Genomic DNA, 12,227 nt, shown 5'->3' with positions numbered 1-12,227 from the left:
CTTCTGTCCAACAGTGCAGGCAGGAGAGCAAAGGGGAGGCTTCTCAAAAGTTGTTGAAAGAAGAGTTGGCATGGGGATAGGGAGCGAGAGGAAGTCCTTTTGGACAGGGGAGAGAGAAAGAGCCTGGCCTGAAGGTGGGGGAATGAGAGACAGAGATATAAAAAAGAGAACAAATCAAGGAGGGAATGGAAGGAGGGAAGGAAGGAGGAAGGAAGGGAGGAAGGAAGGAGGGAGGGAAGGAAGGAAGGAAGGAAAGGAAGGGAGGGAGAGAGGAGGGAAGGAAGGAAGGAAAGGAGGAAGGAAGGGAGGAAGGAAGGGAGGAGGGAAGGAAAGAAGGAAGGAAAGAAGGAGGGAGAGAGGCAGGAAAGGAGAAAAAGAGGAAAAGAGAAAGGCACAGACGTCCAGAGAGAAAATCAGAACTAAACTGGAAATGAGAGACAAATTGGGGGAAGGAAAGAGAAGCGGGGAAGCAGTGAGGGAGTGTGGGTACACACACAAGGTACGGGCAGCTGAATGCAGGCCCGACCTGCTCAGCTCAGGAGACTTTTGTGAGCCTGGCACAAGGACGATCTGTACACAGAGGAAAATGTGCTGACTCTTGCCCAAGGCCTGTGGGAGGACAGGACAGATCAATTAACCTGGGTGGGGCTCTCCTGTGCCAAGCCTGGCACTCTCAGTTCTCAGTGCCCAGCCAGGCCAGACCAAGGGCTCTCACGTGACCACTAGCCATTAAAGGGCCGTCAGCTGCAGGGAAGAATCAGCCTTGTACTCAGAAAACCCTCTCCCCGTGCTGATGTAACCTCCACCGGCCCAGCTATGCCCAATCTGCCAGGCCCAGCCCCGCACCCAGGTCGACCATGCCCCTTGGCCTGGGGAAACCGGCCACTGGGAATCTGAACTGACTTTGAGGCCCCTCTGGGGGCCAGCAGGGCCCAGTACATCCAACGGATGGAATGATCCTGGAGCATATTTGTGAGTGGAACAAGAGGCTTCTGGAGCAGAATGTTCCCACAGATCTTAGCTGTGGGGGGGAGGGGGGTGTGACTGATTCCGTTTAAAGGACAAGCAAGTTTTCCAGGAAGGGCACATTTGAGCACAGCGTCAAAGGTTGGGTAGGATTGCCGGGCAGGCAGAGAAAGTGGAGGGATCCTAGGTCGTGAGACGCATAGGTAAGAGTGGAAAGGTGGTATATCTGTGCTTCAGGCTCATTGGGAAGATGAATGGGAGCTGACACGCAGGCCTGGAGGAAATAAGGCTGGGATGCAAGCGGGCCCAGATAAGGACAGACAAACATAAAGGCACAGAGACAGTTAGTCAGGAGGGAGCTTGGAGGTGATACAAATCTTTTTCTCATTGTATTTCTTTTTAATGTTTATTTATTTTTGAGACAGACAGAGACAGGATGCCAGTGGGTTAGGGGCAGAGAGAGAGAGGGAGACCCAGAATCCAAAGCAGGCTCCAGGCCCCGAGCTGTCAGTACAGAGCCCCGCGCAGGGCTCGAACTCACGAGCTGTGAGATCGTGACCTGAGCCGAAGTCGGACACTCAACCGGCTGAGCAGCTGGGAGCCCCTCATTGTATTTTTATTTTTAGCTTTGTATGTGTATGTGTATGAAGTAGAGGGAGAGGATGTGACAGCAACTCAAATCTTTTTGACCTACGTACGCTGTTCCTCTCCTCTTAAGATACTGACTGCTTTACCTCGTGTGGTGGCTGGTCTTCTGTCTTCTTCGGAGCCTTCCCTCCTATCTCAAGTCCTCATCCACCCCTCCAGATGGCCCCTGGCATAGTCCACCGGCCCTGCTGGGCCTCCTCCAGGCACTGGTATGTATCAGAGAACATTAGAGCCTTCTATCCTGCTTCCTGGGTAGGCAGGTGTTCGTTTAAACTTGAAAAGTTCTAAAGGCACCAAAAAGTTAAAATTTCTCTCATGGAGTTTTTTTTTTTTTTTAATTACATAACGAAGTGAAAGTTTCCTCATTTCGTCTGTTAACATTTATCAGTCAAGATATTTTCCTCAGTTAAATCAAATATATCTCCTTCTACATATATATGTACGTGTGTGTATATATATACATATACTCACACACGTATTTATAGAAGAGAAATTATGCTTTACATATTGATCTGTTTTGTATTTAAAAATATATTGTGAAAAAGTTTCCAACTTCATACCTCATACGCGGTCTCGTCCGCAGACTAGATATACCACAAGTTTTCAACTATTTTTCGTGTTCATAGACATTTAGGATGATGCAACCTTTTTGCCTTTACAAGTGATGCCTCTGCAAACATCCTTGCACGTGAACCCTTCTGTACTCTTGCCATTATGTCCATAGGATGGACTCCTAGAGGTCAGGTTGCTAAGTCAGAGCCCGCACATTTTACATCTTACTAGGAATTACCTCATTCCTCTTAAAAAGAAGGTTGTACTAAGTTGACACTCCAACAAACCGCGGAATGGAGTGCCTCTTCTGCACTCGCTCTCCTGCCCTGGAACTGCCTCGTCGCTTGGTGGGTGAAGAGATGCCACAGGGAGAACTGGCAGCTGTCTAATAATACACGCATAGGTATCGGCAATGCTGGCGCCGAGATTTCGGCTCTGACGTCACCATGCAAGGAAATGCGTGTGAAATATTAAGGAACAGTGCCCGGCACAGTGTAGGTACTCACTAAATGCCGGTTGTTGCTATCATTGAAGCATACTGCCACGATGGCGATTTATCAGAAGCTTTAACAGCAGGTTCGGTGTGGAAGAGAACTGGAGAGGAGAGAGAACAGAGGCAAGGAGGCTCCAGGTGGCTCTGCCCAGACTGGGCGAAATGCCCCTTCTTTCTGTGTCCCCAGCACTGTGCCTACCTCTTCACACGAAATGTGATTAGCTGATTCATTGTCCACCATAACACTGTCCCTGGAGGACAAGAGGTACGTTCTCTGACGTCAGATGGTGACCACCTATGGGCCGGGATGCGGTGGTCACACTTAAATACCTAAAGGGAATTTGAAGGGATAAACTTCTGAGTTTGAGACTCTCTCTATTAGTTGCTTAATGCCTGCAAGTTACCAAGAAAGAGGCACTTATTGTTACACCATAAATTACCATGTGATTTTTTTTTTCCCATGTGAGTCTCCTCTCCTCAATTAGGATGCGGCCCCTTTAAGGAGGAATCATATCTTAAACTTCTTCGATCATCTCTTCCACCATGACAGCTAGTGGGCTAAGGAGGCACGCATGAGGCACTCAATACATACAAAGTGGGGAAAAGTAACGGAACTGATTTTGGGCGTGGTTTGAGGAAGCCAGTCCCTTTGCTTTAGAGCCAATGCTTCATGTTGGTTGATTAAATCACCATGTGGCTATTTATCTAAAAGTCCATTTCACCTTTGCAAAGAGATAACGGTATTCTCAAGCCTTCCCTCCAAATGGCCCCTCTGCTGCAGACATTCACCAAGGCATGTTCCCCATTCTTAAGCTACAAGTTGTGCATCTGGGATGGGCCAGAGACCAATGTCTGGGGAAATGGGATTATAGAAGGTAACAGCCACTGGGAGGATTTGGCCCCAAAGCTGAGGACTCTTCAATCAATATGTATGACTTTCAGAATTCCTATTTTAATCAGCGAAACGGAAATGAAATTCCAATGTAGCTTTTAGTTTAAAAAAAAAAAATTACAAGTGGTATATGATATTCATGCATACCATTTCCTCTGAAATTCTTTTTAAGAATTGAAGAAAATAACCATATAACATACTGGAAAGAACACTAGCCTAGGCATCCAGAGATTTAATTCCATGCCCTAAATTTATCACCTAGTAGCTATGTGATCAAAAGCAGTCACTTCCCCCATCTTACCTCATTTTACTCATTTATAGAATGATATGTAAGCTCCCCTTTAGCTCCAGTAATAAAGGAGTCCATAATTCCCTAATTAGTGTTGAAGGCCCATCCATCCATCCATCCATCCATCCTTTCCATAAATACCTACTTGATTCCTACTTGTGCTATGGCCATGCAATTCAAGTCTTCTGCTTTGGGTTGTAGACTGATGGCATCATCCCCCTTCCAAGCACCCAGAGTCAATATCTTGTATAAATTCTGACCCTCTTACTCTCTCATCCACTTCACCTCCAACCAGTCCCCAGTGTTTATTCTTTCTCTGTATCTCTCTGGACCATCCCGTTCTTTCCATGCCCGCTCCGCTGATTCTCTTCCAGCCTTCCCAGCTCTCACTTGAGCTTCTCCAAGACTTCCTAAGTGATTTCCCAGCCTCCAGACTCTTCCTTCCCAATCCACTCTACATTCTGTGCTTATAGTTATCTCCAATCTTTCATTTTAATCAACATCTTTTGAAAGTTTGTTGAATGTAGACACTGTATCTGAACCCTTAAGGAGCTCACAACCGGGAGAGGAAGGCAGACAAAATCGAAGGTTGAGGACAACATGATGCCCGGCTGCCATGGTGGAGGAGTGCTCAGAGGGTTAGATTTCTTTGCTTCTTCTGGTAAGGGCTTCCTTCCCAGTTGTTCCCTCTTCCATGCATCACACAGCACTTTTTTTTGCTTCTAGCATCCCAGTCATCAAATCCTTTTATCATTCATTCTCTACTCTCTCTTCTTAACCAGACTGAGCTCCTGATGGCAGGGATCTAATCAACTCAAGCTGTCCTTCTAAGTCACAAACCTTGGGTGGCTCTCTTTTGCCTTCAGGGGGAAGTCTAAACCTTGATGTTGGGTATTTAAAGCCCTTTAGAGTCTGGATCTATCTTTCCAATTGACTCTGCTAATCAGCCCATATTGGGTCCCATCCCAATCCCAAACCCCCTTCCTCCTACCCGACCTCTAGAATATTCTCCCTTAGTGACACACGGTAGCTTGACCACACCCAGTACTTTCACATTCACTGCCTTTGGGTAAGCCAGTCCCTCTTCTGAGAAGACCCAATACCCTTTCTCTCCCTTGTTTCCCTGCCTCCAGGGATTTGCCTATCCTCTGCTTAAGGCCTACTTGAAATTCTGCTTTTTCCAAGAACCTGCAGAGAATCAGGCCTACTCATTCAGAATTAATTTTTACCTTTCAAATATTCCTTACAGCAAATGCTCTAACGCATGGGTGGCCCATCTTCTGCAGAGATTTTTGTGAACCTTCCTGGGTACTTCCTACGTTATGAGCTCCTGGGAAGAGGTGCCCACGTCCCATGGGTGCTGGGATCCTTTGTAGCACAGATCACACAGCCTGTACCGTACTGTACTGAGGCTCACTCTGTACTGAGCAGTCGTCACATGCCAGGTACCGCACAGGCTCTATGACATTTCATCCTCACAACAGACCAGGAGACTGGGCTCAGAGAGATGCTGAGTAACCTGCCCAAGGCATCAGCAGGTACGTAATACAATTTAGATTTGGACACAGGCACCTCACAACAACCAGCCTACACTGCCTCTCTACAAGGGGGCACAATAAGTGTCGATGGGTTTTACAGCCATTTAAAGGAGAAGTGGAAGGTATACTTAACGAGCATATCCTGATTCCCTAGGGAGATTTCTAAGAGTTCTCTCTCTCTTTTTTTTTAATGAGTTGGCATCTGATACTGCCCTTGAAGACTGAATAGAAGGTTGACAAAGAAAAAAAAAAAAGTAAGAGCATTCTAGTAAGGCAATAAGATTTGCGTTAACTCCCTGATAAAAGTGAATAAAGGGTGTTTGAGGGGAAAAGATGTGAGCTATATACAGACTCACTTCCCCCACCAGACTATAGGCAATTGAGGGAAGGAAATGTCCTGGTCGTCGTGCTTGGGGCTATACTTCTACTGCCCTTGGCGGAGTCTCATACAGAACACGCGTTGAATACATATTTTGTATCAGTTAAATATTTTGTATCATTAACCAAATATTTTGTATCAATAAATACTATCCAAGCATTTTCTGTGTTCATATCATTTTACACTCACTCTTGGCTAGAATGCTGTAAACCTTAACGGCCTTTGTGAAGGCTTGAGAAGTCTAAACCCAAGCTTTCAGACCCTGAAAGTGAAACCTCCAGGCGCTAGAAATTTCACTGACCAACCCAGTTTCACTGACTGACTGAGTAAAAAACAAACATTAAAGCAACAGAACGAGCTATGAAAAATCAAATATGAAAAAAATGTTTCAGTTCCAAGAAACTTAGGTATTTTCAGTAATGTGCCTCCTGCAGGGAAACCTGACGCCTGGGGTGGCATGTCAGTTTCATTTCCAGCTTTGACCTTCTGTCTCCTAAGGAGACAGGAAAAGCCCCTCCACCCAACAGCTGTGCAAGGGGCCTGGGTCTGAAGACACAAAGGGAACTGAGGCAGAGTCTATGAGGTTCTTCCCACATTGTACTGTTTTCTATTAGAATAAGCTGTGGGCAGGTCTGTGTCAGTGAGCACATTCAGATCACAACATTTGTTGAATCAGTGAGTCAGAAAATGGCTTAAAGCGGAGCGACTGAGTGGGGAATTTAGCATGATCAAGTAGAAAATGCATTCGACTTGGGGCCGGACGAGCCTGTTTCTTCTCCGCCACATAGTAGCTGGGTGATCCTGGGCCGTCTGGGCCTCAGTTTCCTCTTTCAATTCTGACATATTTGGCAGATCTTCATTATTGTAGGAGGAAAAAACATGCAAACACCTGGAGTTGTTTTTTAAAAGGAGACATTTCTCGGGGTGCCTGGGTGGCTCAGTCGGTTAAGCATCCGACTTCGGCTCAGGTCACGATCTCACGGTCCGTGAGTTCGAGCCCCGCGTCAGGCTCTGTGCTGACAGCTTGGAGCCTGGAGCCCGCTTCAGATTCTGTGTCTCCCTCTCTCTCTGCCCCTCCCCCATCCATGCTGTCTCTCTCTGTCTCAAAAATAAATAAACATTAAAAAAAATTTTAAAAAGGAGACATTTCTGGAAAGTTCTCCATGTACTTGGGAATCTGGGAATTGAGGGTTTTTGCCTTTACTCTAACCCAAGGCTTACCGACCTTGGCACAGTTAACATTTGGGGCTTAATACTTCTTTGCTTTAGAGGCTGTCCTGTGCATTGTAGGATGGTTTGCATTGTCTCTGGTCTCTACTCACTGATGCCAGTAGCATGCACTTCCCTCTCCCCAGCAGTGGCAACCCCAAAACGTCTACAGACACTGCCAACCGTTCCTTGCAGGCAAAATGATCCTCTGTTGGGAACCATAGCCCCTGAGTTGCATTCCCAACTCAAACTGATGGAGTCCTTAGAATAATGTAGCTGGGGATGGAGTGGGAGGGTGTGGAGAGCAGACACAGAGCCTCCCTCCACTTCTTAAAAAAAAATTTTAGTGTTTATTTCTTATTTTGAGAGAGAGAAAGAGAGAGAAACAGAGTGCAGGCTCCAGGCTCTGAGCTGTCAGCACAGAGCCTGACGCGGGGCTCAAACTCACGAGCCCTGAGATCATGACCTGAGCCCAAGGTGGATGCTCAACTGATTGAGCCACCCAGGAGCCCCTTCGCTCCTAAGAACCTAGGGATGGGGTATCCCTGGGACCTAAGGAAAGTCAAAAGCACGTGTAGTCTGGAAGCAGGAACTTGGCATCTGTGTTTCTGCATTATCACTGACTGCCTGTGTGATTTCCAACAAACTGCTTAACTTCTCTGAGCCTCAGTGTCCTAATGGGTTCCAAGGAAATGATACCTCTCCTCTATGAATCTTCCACTAACCTCCCCACCTCTCCACACCATGGAAAAGGGGGTTCAGAGGACTAAACATAATGCACGTGAAAGCTCTGTGGGCTAAAAGCACAAGACAAATATGTATGTCGTTCTAAAGATGTTTTTTTAACTGAGGAAGCACCGAAAAATCACTTTCTTCCTGGATAACTTTTCTGTCCAAAGCAGTAATGGTAACCTTGCAGGCACCACCACAGCAGTAGTGAAAACAAATAATGGAGAGCAATTCTCAAGGAATACTGCCATAGCTTCCAGGCTTGATTTCTACCGGGCCATGAGTTAGCATTTGTCTGGTAAAAATGAAAGACCTTCTCAAAAAAGATAGCATGCTATCAGGCCCCGGTGAGAATGTGCCATCTGGCCATTCACATACCCAGAAGTAACTGGGCCCACGCTTGTTCTTTCTTCAACCAGGCTACCAACGTGGAAGATGCCCAGGTGACTTGTGTCTTCAGCAACTAAGGACTTCAGGACCAAGAGGGCCCTCTGAGCGGTAGCTGGTTCCTCAGAGCGGGAGCTCCAGTCACAATTAGGCCAAGAGTGGACAGCCCTCCCAATGCGTCTCGCCAAAGCCAAATCACGCCTGGTCCAGGGTTTGACAGTCCTCTCCAGCTGTGGGAAAGCTCACGCCTAGAGCAGCATCCTCCCAAAGCAGCCAAAGTACCAGGTCAACTGGCCGATGGCTGTCCAGGATGCCTAATTGGCTCAGAAACGATCTCGAATTTCGGATCAGAGACCTCTAGGGTCCAAGTTGGAAGGGATGATACAACTCCGCTTGTAAATGCTTTGGTTTACGGACCACTTCTTCATCCTTTGAGGGTGGTGCAGAATAGCGGCTAAGGGCATTCCCTGTTGAGCCCTGAGTGTGTGTTCCTCCTCTGCTCTCCGCTAGCCACAAGGCTGGGGGCACCCAGTGGGTGCTGGGCAAATGCTAGCGGTATATTCGACGTGCTACATGACTGACCTCTGACCTCGGCTGTGTGATCCCCTTCCCGTTGCAGATGTGGAATCTAAGGTTCGGACAAGTGCACCCCCACACAGCATCCCCACACCCCTTTGCCCCACTCTTTCTATTAAGTCGCTCCTCCTTGTGTCTCTGCTACCTAAATGACATCGGTCCCTCGAGTCTGCTCCAATGCTACCTGTTCTATAAATTCTGCCTCCAGAACGGAGTTCATCTCAGCTTCCTCCGAGCTGCATAGCACTTTGTTCATAACTCTATCGCGCTGTGGAGCTCACTGGGCCACACTAGGCAAGAAAAAGGACCGAGGCGAGGACGTGACACACTGCAGACTGTGGTAAAGACCAGAGAGAGACGGACACAACGAAGGCACATTTCGCCCCTGCAGCAACGCGTTCCCTCCTTCTCCTGCCCCACAGTCGGACACACCGCGGGGCCTCTCAAAGCCCTCACCACGTTCTGGTTCCTATCAAAGCTAACTCCACACACACTCTCTCTTCCCTAAGGCGGACTACCTTAGGGGGAGGAAACGGCTCAGTGTCACCTCCGCACCCGTCATGGCACATGGCCGAGGGTTGCAAGTGCTGAAGCATGCCTGTTCCACTGATCTGAGAAGAGCTGGCTGATAGTGGTGATGGTGCTGAATGGCGGCAGAGATGACAGTGATAACAGGGAGGTTACCTGAACCGAAACCCAGCCGTCACGAAGGGTGATGTGCACATGATGTTTCGCTATGACCGAGTGAACAACAAGGGATCCACGAATCAGACCTAGAAACGTAGCCCACTCGCTGGCCAACTGGAAAGCAATGGAAAATGGAAAAGGCATATGGGGGGCGCCTACCTTATCAGCTTGAGCCTGATCCATAGATTAATGTGGCGTAACAGTGGCATGTGGAAATCATTGAAAAACCCTGTTGTTACTGTTCATTGAGGAAGATGTAGAAAAGATCCAAAGGTACAGGGAAGAGAAACAGTCACAGTACTACAAAATTTCATGACAGTTCTCTCGCACCTGTCTGATTTGACACAGCTGAGATCAGGCTGATCCTGTGTGTCTCACAATATGTTTTATTTATTCTTTTTGAATAAATAACACACGCAGAAAGTACAAAGCTCAAAAGTCACAAAGAGCCGGGAGTGAAAAGGCTCTCTCCTACTCCTGCCTTCTGCCCACCGTTTTCTCCCAGGTCCCTCATAGATCCTTCCCGAGGAGTCCTCTGCCTACCTCTGAACAGTTGTTTTGAGTGGGTTAATAGTCAGTCCTCAATCCTTCGAGGTCCTCAGAAACCAAAAATTGTCTGTAAGTACGAAGTATGTCCCTATTGTAGCGTGTCTGTGCTGATAAATGATAAAATGTTACCGCCTCTATGTCAGTTACACAACCGGAAGCAGATAGTGCCACTCTTCCCAAATACTATTCTTAGCTGACAAATGTGGTTGGAGGTACTCAACCGAGATACAATCCTTCAACAGGCCCCTGTCCCAAAGATTTCCTGAGATGTTGCCAGGAGCCCATAGTGGTCTAAAAAACGGAGAACTTGAAATCAGAGTCTGTGTGTGTTGGGTTGTCGCAGCTAAGACGTGAACGGCAGGCCCGCGTTCCGAAAGGTAGGCCTCTCCTCCTCCCCAGACCAGACCTGGCAAGGACTTCCCTCACGCTTTGTTCTGCCCGAGGGTGCTGGGCTTCGAGGTGTGGGAAGAGTGGGTGGGGGAATTCTAGTTCCAGTGAAGCAGTTGAAAGAAAGTCATTTCCACAAAATCTAGCTCAAAATAGAGGAAGCCGTTCTATACTTACCCAAACTTTGTCCCCTGCAAGCTCACCTCCCCACCCCACATGCAGGGGAGTGGGGCAGCGGCTCCCCGGATTTTCCTTGCGATCTGGTGCTGTGTGCTGCCCCATGGGCTTATGTTGTCACAAATCCTCCCACTCTGAGCAAGCACGCCCACCACCTCATTGTGGATCTTCTTCCCCGTAGGCAGTTTCCAGAGTTTTTCAGGAATCGGGCTACAGTTTGGAAGTTTATTTACCAGTGAAGTGAATTTCTCTCTGCTCTCCTTCCTCTCCTCCCAGAACCCATCTGAGAAAGTTACAGAAGGCATCTCCGATTCACAACACGCCCCCCGCCAACCCCCCACTGAATAACACGTCGTCTGGCAACAGGAGGCGTTTGATTACATTTGGATGGAACGCCTGCATCAACTCCAGTTGTCCCCGAATTGGAACTGCTGGGCCTCACGTGCTGCAGCCAACAGTTTGCCTTCACCCACTCCCCTCTCTGAAATGAACCTTTCTCTGGGAAAACAAGAAACCTACGTGCCATCCTGGGTGAGAGACGAACAATGGCTGCGTCCCAGCATCGCATCCCAAGCGTGACAGGCAAGAGCACACTGAGGGGTTTCCAACAACGAGCCATGCTTCAAGCATCTCTGGAGATGCCCTCTGAACCAGAGGACCCAAATGTTCTCCCCGGAGCCCTGCAGTCTCTGTGTTTAATTCAGTGCGTGGGCCTTAAGTTCTCACTGCGTGAGGTCTAAGGCACCAAGCTACTGTCCCCTTTAGCAAGCCTCCATAACCTCCCTCCCCATGCTCTGACTTTGCTTAATCACTGCAGCAGGCGGAATAATGGCTCCCCAAAGACACCATCACCCTAATACCCAGACCCTGCGACTATGCTATATTACATGGCAAGGGGCGGGGGGTGGAGGTGGGGAGGGTTGGCTAAAGTCGCAGATGGAATACATCTTGCTGATCAGCAGACCTTAAAAAATAGACTCTCCACAGTAGTCTCAAAAATAGAGAGACTATCCACAATATGGTGGCCACAATATTATCGCAAAGGTCTCCAAATGGGGAGGAGGGAGGCAGAAGTGTCAGACCCAGAAGAGTGACATCAGGAGAAAGACTCGATTTTCCAACTGCCGCCTATGAAGATGCAGTAAGGGGCCGTGAACCAAGGAATACAGGCAGAAAAATCTGGAAACGACAAGAAACTGGATTCTTCCCTAGAACTTCCTTGGTGTTAACCCAGGGAGGTCTATTCGGACTTCCGACCTCTAGAACTGTAATATTTGTGTTGTTACGTAGCAATAGGAAACCAGACAGTCACTGTGGACTTGCCATGTGCCAGGCCTGGTACCAGATGCCAAGGGAACATTCCCACAGCATGTGGTTTGTACCGTGTATCCGTCATCAGAGTCCTGCAGGGAAACTGAAGCCACTGTAAGAGTCTAAACACAGAGAATCCAACGCAGATCACTGACTATGTAGGTGATAGCAGAAGTGAAAAAGTCAGTCCAGCTGTTAGCAATAGCAGAGGTTGCTACTAGGCTGGGCTAGAGGGATATAGAGAAGAGGCCATATTACCAGAGTGCAGAGGTCAAGGTCGCCAGGTGGAAGCTGGATCACGGTGCACCTATCCAGCAGGAGCTGGATGGGACAGAGCCCTGCTTTAGATGCTCCTGAGGCAGAAAGGGAGAGAGAGAGAGAGAGAGAGACCTTGCTTTCTTCCTTTCTCCTGCCCTCTGATTTCCTGTCCAGGCCTCCCGTTGGCTGCTTCCAGACAG

At 48.1% G+C, this 12,227-nt stretch overlaps 1 long non-coding RNA gene across 1 annotated transcript; it reads left to right on the top strand.

The window, feature by feature from the left end:
• The first annotated feature begins 8,698 nt into the window (after nt 1-8,698).
• Nucleotides 8,699-11,323, top strand: LOC109275294 (uncharacterized). The gene is made up of 2 exons (XR_002084047.2): nt 8,699-10,271; nt 10,735-11,323. It is a non-coding gene; the product is annotated as an uncharacterized LOC109275294 (long non-coding RNA).
• Nucleotides 11,324-12,227: the final 904 nt, after the last annotated feature.

This window comes from Panthera pardus, unplaced genomic scaffold (assembly GCF_024362965.1).
Source record: "Panthera pardus isolate Hobbes unplaced genomic scaffold, ASM2436296v1 HiC_scaffold_16, whole genome shotgun sequence".
Classification (NCBI taxonomy): domain Eukaryota; kingdom Metazoa; phylum Chordata; class Mammalia; order Carnivora; family Felidae; genus Panthera; species Panthera pardus.
The sequence above is the reverse complement of the archived record's forward strand: the minus strand, read 5'-3'. Positions and strand labels throughout refer to the sequence as shown.